The 12,286-nt window shown below is 38.4% G+C and overlaps 1 long non-coding RNA gene across 1 annotated transcript in view; it reads left to right on the top strand.

Moving 5' to 3' along the window:
* The first annotated feature begins 10,031 nt into the window (after window positions 1–10,031).
* The window catches only part of LOC131202366 (uncharacterized), a 59,318-nt gene continuing 57,063 nt past the window's right edge, over window positions 10,032–12,286 (top strand). The window contains exon 1 of the long non-coding RNA XR_009156140.1: window positions 10,032–10,176. This is a non-coding gene — a long non-coding RNA (uncharacterized LOC131202366). The remainder of the gene's footprint in view (window positions 10,177–12,286) is intronic.

Below are 12,286 nucleotides of genomic sequence, written 5' to 3'. Positions count from 1 at the left end.
GCTTAGTTGTCTAGGGCAGGGGGTCTGCAAACTTGGCTCTTTTAAGACTTGTGGACTTCAGCTCCCAGAGTTCCTCAGCCAGCAAAGCTTAAAAGTCTTAAAAGAGCCAAGTTTGCAGACCCCTGATCTAGGGTGTAGTGGGCGAAGCCAAGGTAAATGGATAAAGGCATGAGAGAGAGAGCTTAGTCAATTGAGGAGAAGACAGGAGGCAGAAGAACACCTTTTAGGAAGTAAGGGCTTCATATCAATGTTTAGCATGGCAACTATTCTGTGAAGAGGGAAGCCATCCCCTGCTGAAGCAACCATTTTGTGAGAAAGACCACAGACAGTCTCAGGAATTCACTAAGTCAAAAACGTTGTCTATCCTGAATTCCGAATGTCTTTTTATTGTGTTCAGTGATTGCAATGATCAAAGAAGTCTATGAAACACCCTGCATACACCATATATGCAGGGGTGGGTTCTACTTACCTTCTACTTTACTACCGGTTTGTATCGTGCCCGCGCGCACATGCGCAGATCACTTTTAATGATGTTCGGGTCAGTGGGCGGAGCCTCCCACCGGTTTTACTACTGGTTCTTTAGAACCAGTCCAAACCTGGGCGCAACCCACCACTGCATATATAATAACATAATAATAATATATATAATAACATAATTAAATTAAAAACAATTAAATAATTACAAAGCCCAAGTGCAGCAACTACATAATTCAGCCAGCCAAAAGAGATAGATGTTGCTTGATAGAAACTCCTCTTTAAGCAGAAAGACAACTGCTTAATCCTTTTATCTTAACCATTGAGCAAGGCTGTCACTCACTAGATTGTTAATCCATATTGTTAGATAATTAATGTGTTTCAGAAACAATCATTATGCACTGCTTAACATAGTTTTCATACAATCCTTGCAAAGGAAGTCACCTCTAAGTATTCTAAGTAAAGAAATAAATCAAGTCCCAGGCAGTCATCTATCAGAAGGCATATAATATACGGCCAAAACCAAGATCTCAAGGGCCTAAAAGTTCTTCATAATAAGAAGAATTGGAAGGGACCTTGGAAGTCTTCTAATCCAATTCCCCACTCAGGAAACCCCCTGCTCAGGAAACCTGTTGTCCCACTCCTCAGGAAACCTTATATCACTTCAGACAAATGGTTGTCCAATCTCTTCTTAAAAACTTCCAGTGTTGGAGCGTTCACAGCTTCTGGGAGGCAAGTTGTTCCACTGATTAATTGTTCTAACTGCCAGAAAATTTCTTCTTAGTTCTAGGTTGCTTCTCTCCTTCATTAGTTTCCATCCATGCCTTCTTGTCCTGCCCTCAGGTGCTTTGGAGAATAGGAACATGAAAGAGTATCTTCTCCTTCCAAAAACAACTTCCTTTCCTTTTATGAATGTTTTATTTCATAATTTTGAAAGCCGAATGCTATATTGCTCCACTCTTTTCTCTGAATTTCTTATTTGCCTGGTCTTTTCCTGCCTTCAGGTGCTTTGGAGAGTAGCTTGACTCCCTCTTCTTTGTGGCAGCCCTTGAGATAAATGAACACTGCTATCATGTCACCCTGTGGCCTGCTTTAGTTATAAAGAAGGATCAATTGCACTTATAGGTCAAAAGGCCTAGAAACAGAAGAGCAGAATTCAAGCCGCAAAGAAGCTTTAAATTGCACTGAGCATGTACTAACACGTATTAAAATGTTTAGTGTATTATTTAACTTGTTCTTCTTGTCCCAAATAGTTAGCCTGTCCAGTGTCTCCTGGATTTTTTTAATTGTCCTTTATTAAACCCACATTCAAAAGGGAACCTAACATTTCACGTGTACCACTGCTTAGATAAGAGAACGTTAACAATGTAAACTGAGAGTTTAAAGACACTGTTAACTTTTTCGGTCATGTCAAATCTTGAGTTCTCCAAATGGCTTGCTGATCATTTTCCTCTTGTAGACTTTCTTTTTCCGATATGAAGGAAAAACAAAATAGCAGTGACACTTTACAATAAGTTGGTATTTGAGGGAGGAGGGAGGGAATGATCAGTCTTCTTTGGCCATCCTTGTTGGTTATAAAGAAATTGCTGTCACAAGTTTGGAGAACTTGAGGCTGAGAAAGTCTGGTCTACAGATGCTATTTTATTCAAGTCCACTGTATTTCCACTTTTCTACCACTGTATTCCACTTTCTCAGTAGTTCTACTATCTTATCATTTCATCGTGTGAGGGATCAAGATGGAATATGTGTTAACTTCCCATTTTACAGAAAGTTCTCGGGCAGCATGATGACATGACACTGACAGGAGAGGCATGCGCACAAATGAGAGGCTGGGCTGGAAATTCACCCCCTCAAAAAGAGGCAAATATCACCCCCTTCCTGCACTTCGCTCGTATCATAATTGACAGCAAATCCCAAGAGGCCCAAAATGAGACTACCAAAGTGCAAGAGGGACAGCCCATGCATTCAGGGTAGAGCTTCATTTTTTTAAAACACACAGACACACACACAAAAACCCAGTAGTAAGGCAATCAAAAGACCAGCAAGGATTCAGCAGGCTTCGTAGTTGCAGGGTATTAAATGCATAAAAAGGATAAGCAAAAAGGGAACAATGGAAAGCATCACTTGGAGACAACGTATGGCTGGAACCCTGACCCAAAGCCTGACTCCCTGTTAGAGCCTTTCCCATGTAGGTTTCCTTGCATGCAGGATCCTAAACCATAGATTGTCATGCCTTAACTGGTTTGTTAGCTTTCCTTAGCACAAGAGGTAGCTGCACGCTCAGAGAGGGGAGTTCAGCACAGCATTGAGTCATAGTCTGCGGTATTGTGAGATACAATCACTCCCAAGTAATTTTAAGACTTAACATCTGCAAACCATGGGCTCTAATAATGGCAACACCGCCTATGGAGCAACACTGCCTGTGGAAAACAACTCCTTCAGCGACGAACATCGACCAAAGCCCAGAAATGTTTACATCTTCTCCAGATGTCCATTAACGCTTAGGATTGTCTTCTTTCTAATTTTTGTTTCCTGTTCTTTGACAGATCTGTAAATATTCATCTTTTAAAAATGCTGTATATATTTTAAGTCAGCTTCTTCTCTATCCCACTGCATGTGTGTGTGTGTATGTGTGTGTGTGTGTAGAACCAATTTGCAATGTAACATTTGGTTATGCATGGAGCTGCATCAAAATTTCTGTCAGTGTTCAAGATCCTTAAGCATGAGAGCCCTGATTTTTTTTCTTTCTTAATGTACATGATGTTTAAAAGTGATTAAAAAAAAACAACACGAATCTGTTTCTCAATTCTTTTGAGCAAACAAGAAAAAAGATGGAATCAGCAAAGGGAACCACTGGGATTTTATAACGACATCAAAGCTTCTTTAGTTCTGGAGGGAGGGACCTCCAGATTTGCTATCTTCAACTCCCAGCAGCCTCAGACAATGGCAAGGGATGCTGGGAAACGTAGTACGATATCTGAAGCTCCTAAGGTCTCCCTACCCCACTAGTCTTGGCAGCATTTGGTCAAAGATTGTTCAGAACCAAAAGTTAATCTTTGTTTTTTACACCTATTTTAAGTTCTTTAACATTGTTTTTATAAGACATATGGTTTGTTCATAGCGGGGAAATTATTTGAACAAAACATTTTTCATCGCAGTAATCCCAATCTAAATTAAAAAATCACCTTTGATTTCTATTTTTGAAATGTAAGTGGACAAAGCAGACATTGCCAGAAACTTTCAGAAACCTGATCTTCTGGAGAACTATTTTATTATAGATATTCCTAGTGGGTGACTTTGGAGGATTCCAGAGTCATTGAGATTCAATCAATAAATTGATCCTTTATTGGGATTAAAACAGATCTATGTACAGAATGCTGATTTACAACGAAACGTCTAATAAACTAAAGAAACATGACATTATCTGAAGTGTAAATGTACTATTATATACAAATGGCTGTATTTATGTATTTACTTATCAAAATTGTATATATTGTTTTATCTAATGTAATTGTCAGAAAGTGCTTCTTCTAGTTGAAAAATGTTACCTTGGAGTTATAGAGATGTCAGCCAAGTTGCTGATGAAGTTGAATATTTCCCTATGGAAATGGAAAATGTCTCAGACAGGTTCCATTTTGTCACTCCTTACGGAAAAATAAAATGGTTTCTGATAACACGAAGCTCAAGTATAGTTATATTGGAAGAGGATGGAGTATTATTTTGCTGATCGTTTTTAAAAACTGGGGAAATAAATTAAAGAACAGCATTTGTGTATATAGTCATCATTGGTTAAAAAAAAACTTTCTCAGAAATTATCTGCATTTCTTGCATTGACTATGTTCTGGAATTCTGAACTGCAATCATGCATTTGTAAGCAAATTAAATCATATGGGATTTATTTAGCAGAAGCATATGTTCCGTTACTTCTGGGTTAGTGTTTAATATAATGGAATATTAACTTGGCAGCTCTTTTATTATTAACTTGTCAGATCTCTTAAACCAAATAATACATTGACAAATGCGGAAGACAGCTGTGACTATGACACATCAACACACAAGAGACAGGAAATAGCTGAGAATTTAGGCTACATGAAAGATGGCTAATCTATAACCCAAACTCCTTTCCTTTCAGGAACTTTCAGAGCTCTCCAGAAGTATAGTACCAAAACTCAATGACAAGCTGCCAATATTGATTACATCTTCTTTAATATTTTTGTAAAACCCTAAATCTCCATTAGGCTCTACCCATGTATTTTAATTTTTGTTAAAAAACCTAATCCCACAAAATGAAGAGGGAGGAGAAAGGGGCAGAAATTCCAGTCCTAATAGCTCCAGTGAGGTCACTACACCACTGGCCAAAGTCTTGCTTCTTTTAGAGGCCAATACAAGAACAAGACTGTCTGGTTCTGGTCTCTACTAGTTCTGCTCAAGAGCCATGATGAATGCTTTTGGCTGGCAGCAAGAGGGGAAGGAAGGAAGGAAGATATAAAATCCAACATAAGAGAAAAAACTCATAAAGATATGCTAAACTTTTATTTAGGGGAGGCCATAGAATTTCTTTGTATGAATTTTCAGCAGGTGACTTAGAAAACATATCCAAGTGCATATATATTCCTCACAAAGCTAGTCAAGACAGATTCATTTCCCAGTATGATCATCGGCAGCTGCTGCAGAATTTATCTGTTGTTCAGCTGTCAAGATAATTTTGCTACCTGGACCTCTTTCTCATCTTATTTTGACCAACATGGGGGAAAAAAGAAGACCCAAATAATGTTGTTTTTCTAGGTAAGGTACCAGTTTTCTGGTATCAAGTGTCAGACTAAGATTTTAAGGTGTGTATGTTTCTTTCCTCCACATCTCCTATGCTTTTGATAAGAATGATACGATATCTGTGAGTTTGGCAGGCTAAAGGGCGTGCATAAGAGCACCAGCTTGCCTACGGTCCTTGTCCTAATGTTCCCTTTAATTGTATTCATTTTATGTATTCAATTCATGGTTATACTTATATATTATCTAATACATACTCAATAAATAAATAAATAAATAAATCATCATCATCATGCCAGCAGTCCAAATCTCACATTTAATAAAGATCACTTACACATTTTTATGCATGGTTTCATAGATCAGCTACTGTATCCCAGCACTTTCGCCAGCTGGAACATCACATTGCCATAAAGGAGAAGAGACAATTCCATTCTAAATACCATGTTCATTGGGGCTGGGCCATCAACTTTAAACCCTCCCCCAAGAATGCCCCCCCCCAAAATTATGCATCTAAGCTCCCAGAATTCTTCAGTCAGAATGACTAACATCTGGATGACATCAATTTTCAGTGAGACTGAGGCACAGGATGATTACCCATCATTTGAATAGGTAGAATACCTAATTCTTTTTCCTTTCTGATGTCATCGTTGCGTCCCATACAATTTTCAAACAAAACAATGCCAGTTGATGTTGGGTAAGTTTTGGCGCCAAATATTAACACATGTAAGTAGATTACGTCCTGTTGAGCAACAAATGTTTTGCAGAGCATCCACCATTAAAATATTTGTTTGCATTACACCTCTCAGTTCCTCTTGACATTTACGTAAACCACCTATCTCACACAAACCAAATTCATTCCTCAGAAGGAATTCTGGGCATCCAATAAAACCCGTCATCTCAAAATATAAACAATCCAAGGTTTCTTTGGCCAGCATATTTTGAATACTTTTCTTCTTCTGTCTTTCAGAAATGAAATACGAAAGCCTTTTCTATTTTACTTGCAAAATACACTCACAGTTGGTAGGGTTTCTATTAGCAGTGAGAAAAAAAAGTTATTGCTGTAGCTTTAAACAACTTCACTTACCACCTTCCTACTTTACCAGACAGGGCTGTTTAGATATTTATTGCAATATTTGCAATAAACAATTTGCTGGCATTGCCTTATTTTCTTTTTGGAGCTGGCCTCATCTGAATTAGTATATGGATTACCACTGTGTTTATTTAAAGGGATTCAATCTAGAAAATTATGACACACACACACACACACACCCCACACACACAGAATGAGGCTCCTCCTGAAATCTAGATGCCTTCTACCCAAGTGGTATTTCAGAGGGCCTTGAAGACTTGACTTTCTGCTCAGATCTTCGACAAGGTTGGCAGGAGCTGGGGTGCGTGGATGGGACCTCAATCCGTTGCATGGCGCTCGGGTCTCAAACTTGGGGCTGCTGGCTTTCCAGCCAACAAGCCCAGCATCTTAATCACTGAGCCACCATGCTGCCCTAAATAGGTATCAATTTGGTGGGAAGGTAACAGTGCTCCATGACATCATGCTAGCCACATGACTACTGAAATGTAATCCAACAGCGCTGATTCAATGGCCTTGAAATGGAGGCCCCCTGCACCACCCCTTGTAATCTGCAAACTCTAGCAGAGTAAAATCTGCAGAGACTCCTTTACCTTTAAAGCAGGGGGTATTAAACACGATTTCATTGAGGGCCGCATCAGGGTTTTGTTTGACCTCAGAGGGCCAGGGATGGGCATGGCCATGGTGGGTGTGGCCAGCTCAATGTCACTTGTGTCGGGGGCACTTGTGGTGGCCAAGTGCTAAGGCCGAACTTCCCTGACACCCTCCCTCACTCTCATTATAATCTCCTCCCTCCCTCCCTCCCTTCCTTCCTTCCATCCTTTTCTTCTTTTTCCTTCCCTCTTCATTCTCCTTTTTTTTCTTTCCCCTCTTTCCTTATTTTCCTTCCTTGCTCTCTTCCCCTTTTTCCTTCTTTTTTCTCTGTCTTTCCTCTTCCCCTTTCTCCTTTCCTGTTCCTTCTTTGATGTTCAAATGCGAAAGGGGAAACATTTCTCCTTTTGTTTTCTTTTTAGTTTGTTTTGCTAGCTCTTTGCCAGCGAAAATGGAGCTGGGGGGGGGCACGCGCAGCCCCCCTGAGCTCCATTTTTGCTGGCAGAGGCACCACGGGCCAGTCCCTTCCTGTTTCTAGGCCGACCCCCAGGGCTAGATGTAAGCATCCCACGGGCCGGATTAGGCCTATGGCCTTGAGTTTTACACTCCTGCTTTAAAGGAAAGGTGATTTCTAGTACTTTGGGCCTACATTTTTTTTTATTGCCTGGGTTTGGCAATCTTTTGTTCCTTGTGCAGTTAATTAATTAAAGTTTATAACCTTAGCTTGAGTCCCATACTAATGAACTCACACGGTTTCAAAACCTTTTTCTTAACTACACAATGGAACTAGAGACTGAATGCATTTGGTATCGTGCAGCATGAAGACTTGAAAAATCAAAGTAGAGCAGAGGTCCTGCTGGCAACTAACCTATTTCAGATGAAGCCAATGACATTTTAGATGCTTTAGAAGCAATTTTGCTTTTATGTGACCAATTATTTCAATTTTCCCTCCCCCAAATTGCCAAAGAATGACTGCAACTGTTACCTAAGGTTTAATTATTGTACAGTTTAAAGCAGGTTGGCTATTAGTATTAGCAGGGTGGGTTTTTCAGAGTTTGATTATCTTAATTACAAGTACTCTATTTTCTCATTTAGTTAATTGTCATGGATCTCTGAACATATCTACAGTGCTGTGCAAAAGCCAATAAAAGCACTGAAACGAGGCTACAGAGAACAATGTGCTTGAAAACAGATATATGCAAAAAGAAACTTTCCCTAAAAGGATTATTTCATTTCTTACTGTTAGTTTCTCACTGTTAAATAAATAGCTGCCTCTAACAATTATAGTAGCTGCAGAGTCATGTCTTGTACAGACTTTTTAGAAAATCTATTTACATGCCTTTGAAAAAAAAATTCAGTATTTCTGTATTACACTAAGTAACAATTGTGCATTTTGTAAAAAAAAACACATGCATCAGAGCTTCTGCTTTGTGAATGTTTTCTCCAAATGTTTAATTCAGCAACCAAAGACAACTATGAATGACTTGTACCATTATAGAAAACTACAGCATGGATACTTCATTTATTAACATGCTGGGCTTAAAAATTAATGAAAAATATGAGGCCACGAATTCTGTACCTGTCTTCTTGTATAAAAGAAGATAATTGTAGCAAATTCAACTTTTTCTTGTCCTTTTAGCTGTGTATAAAATTGATCAAAATGCCATCTTCTTTTATCCCATTTTTAAGAGGGTTATTGTGTGATGTCCCTCATTTCCTGATCAAATCCTCGGGGCCACATATCTACAGCAAACAAAAGCTAGAAAGACATTAAATACAGAAAAAAAGAGAGACTGGAAAACTCATGGTTCAGAATGTCTGTGGAGCTTCTCAGTCATCCAGGTCATAGTTGTCTCAAAGGTGCTTTTTTTCTTCAAAAGGTAATTGAACTGTTTTTCCTTGAGGAAGAAGAAATTCAGAACTGAGGAAGCTTCTTGGATGAGAAGCGAAAAGTTTTCTTCTTCCTCGAGGAAAAAACAATCCAGTTGCCTTTTGAAGAAGAAAAAAAGCACCTTTGAGTCATATTAAAATGAGTCACATTGAAAAGATTAAATTAGAAATTTCTAATTAAAAATAATCCATACCAATATTTAGCCCTCAGTGATATCTATGATTGCAAGCAGAGACCCCTATACTTTAGCAATATGTACCACAGTGGTATCACCAAAGGCAGGGGTCTCCAACCGTGGTCCCTTTAAGACTTGTGGACTTCAGCTCCCAGAGTTCTTCAGCCAGCTTTGCTGACCCCTGACCTAAGGAACCCATAGCTGGACCACAAATCTCCAGATGATCAATAGATGGCTACAGAGTGTGGAGTTTTCTATGGTCAATGTGTTCAACTAATTTCTATGAAAAGATATAAAGTCAAGAAGCATTACTCTAGTCCAGTGGTGTCAAACTGGCGGCCCCTGGGTCAGATGCGTCATGCACAGGCCACACCCACCCCACCTCTGTGAATGGGAAAAACATCGCGAAATGTCACGTGACTGCAACATGACGCAGCGAGTTTGACAGCTTGACAAGAACAACAACTAGATTAATACGATAGATGCAAATCGTAGTACAGAAGTGATGTGTCTGCTCAATGGGTCATGTGAGAATAACTCTTAGTGGTCAATTAATTGATCTTCTTGTGACATATTTTTAATTTTACATGACTGTCATCTGCAAAAGAGGCTACTTAAAAGAAGAGAAACTCCCTTGCAAAAAAAGATAGTTATATGTTCAGAAAAGCACCTTGTTAAGAATAAGACAGTACTAGAATCCTTCAGGTTTCGTTAAACATTTAATGTCATGGGTCCCTCTAACGATCAGAAGTATAAATTGGGTGAAAATGAGACTTTTTTGATAGAAAGTATTAAACAATAAAGTCACAAATTTTCATCAAAAGGTTGAAGCAGTTGTTGGATTTTCTTGCGGGGTGGGGAGTGACACAGTTTCCATCCTAGTGGTCAGGGAGAAGGGAGGAGGGAATATAATCCACAATTAGCCCTTGGCAGCTTTATCAAAGGATGTTAGTACTATCGTAAGCATCATTTCCTAGTATCACTGTCTTCCGATGAGTTGCTGATTCATTTTAGAGCACGTACACTCATTATTTTAGGTGGTGTAAGCAAAATCAGTCAGAATGTTCCCACGCTTAATTCAAAGTTGCCTTGGTCCAAATGCATGACTAAAATGCTCATCTGATTGCATTTTCAATCATCTGCCTGGAAGAAAAAGGTATTCTGGACACGCGCTACTTTTCATGTAAAATGGTAAGACTATGAAGCCGCACTTCTTAAAATTCTTTCTTCTATTTGACTGATAAAACCAACCTCTCTTTACTTTATGTTCTACATGTATTATTAACTCTTCTGGTTGGGAATGGTAATAGTTGAAGTCCAATATAACTAGAGGGCACTGGGTTGGGGAAGGCTGTGACTTACCGGTAATATAGCCTTCCTTCACCATATTCTTATACTTCACTAGGTAGTTCTCAGACCATGTTTTTACATTTTCCAAACTTAATGACATAAGATGAAAGTTGAATACTTTTATAATGTGCTTAAAATTTTGCTATGTGTTTGTGTATGTGCATATACATTCTCTCTCTCTGTGTATGTGTGTAATCAGATAGCCAGTTTCTCTATTTCTTTAAGTTATGCTAAAAATAAATTGGTGGTCCTTTTCACAGCTATGTTGAAAATGCTTCTTTAAAAGTCTACAGTGCTCAACAAAAACAGTCAGCTGAATGGATGCCAAAGTAGGAGGGAAGTTTATTAAAATGGCCATTAAAATGCTATTGTTTACCCACCTTGTTGTTTTGATTCAGCATTTCCACAGTCGAAGATAAAAATAACGGCTCAAAATAAGAAGGATATACTGCAAGCTATTTAAACAGCATAATTTATATGTAAATAGACACATCGTTGAAACGGTGTATAGCCACACACTGAATACCTGCAGTCTGTGTTTTAATTTGTGCTGCAATTTAGCTGTTGCTTCCAACAGATGGGAGAGTCATGCAACACTTTCAACTCATTTAATTACTTATGTAAAATATTGGCTTCTGTTAATTAAGTTCAATAAATTACATAATGGTTCAGAGAGTCTACTAAGAGACTTTTCGAAAGATGATACAACCAATCTTAATTTGATGACTGCAAGCGGAAACCACATTCAAAACTTTTTTTGGAGAGGTAAAGGGAGTACTGCTCTGGTTTTTTGAAAGTAAACACAAGACACACAATAAAATTGCATTGGCTACGTGTCAGCGTAATCCACATGCATCAACTTAACCAAAAACAATTAAAAGATGGTCAACACTGGAAGCTCTTGCATGGTGAATATAGATTACTATTTAGCAAATGGTTTTAGGACTCAGATGATGTACCAGTTCAGACTCTTTGTTCTGGAAAACACAGTGAACAATGAAGTAGAAGGCAAACGCTTAAGACTGAATAGAATAGAATAGAATAGAATAGAATAGAATAGAATAGAATAGAATAGAATAGAATAGAATAGAATAGAAATTTTTTATTGGCCAAGTGTGATTGGACACACAAGGAATTTGTCTTGGTGCATATGCTGTCAGTGTATATAAAAGAAAAGATACCTTCATCAAGGATTCTAAGGCACAACACTTAATGATAGTAATTATAAATTAGGACTTTGCAAAACTATGCTGTTCTTTCGGGTGAGCAAAGCTAAAAAATTGGCTCATGATCAAGAAAAGCACATTGAATCATTAAGTAGTTTTCCGACTTCCAGTCTCTATTCAAATATAAAACGTGGCAGGTGAAGGTGAATAGGGCCAATTTTTAGGGATGCTTGAACATGGCTTCTCGCACAGAACTGAGGGCAAGAAATCTTATGGACAATTCCTTCTGACTTAAATCAGGCAATCTGAGCATTTTTGTCAAGAAAATGAAACTGAGTAGTCAAGAATTGCATAAAGTTACACCTCTCTGTCCAAAATATTGCTCCTCTTCCATGCTTATACCTTATTTATACACCCTGAAAATCCTACCAAGTGTTTCTATTCTTATAAAATCTGAAATGATGGACAAATTTTCCTCTGTAATTCACTGTAATACTGTAGGGTTTTATTATTCAGTTTCAGAAGATTGGGTTTAGCTGATGGGTTTCCTCCCCCCCCCCCCCATTAATGCGATTAGAAATGTATTTTTCTAAAGCAGTTTGAAGCTGTTTTGATTCTGGTGTCTCACAGTAATGGAAAATTCCAAATGGGGGGGGGGGGGGAGAATAGAAGAAATTTTATTTAGCAACAGGTGGTAGGGCTTTTTATTCACGGAGGAATTGGCAACCTACAAACATGTTTTGGTTTAAATGTTCCTAATCAAATACAGATGATTAAGTTAGTAA

The sequence above is a fragment of the Ahaetulla prasina genome, chromosome 1, assembly GCF_028640845.1.
Source record: "Ahaetulla prasina isolate Xishuangbanna chromosome 1, ASM2864084v1, whole genome shotgun sequence".
Classification (NCBI taxonomy): Eukaryota; Metazoa; Chordata; class Lepidosauria; order Squamata; family Colubridae; genus Ahaetulla; species Ahaetulla prasina.
Note: the sequence above shows the minus strand (reverse complement) of the source record. Positions and strands in the feature narration are given on the sequence as shown.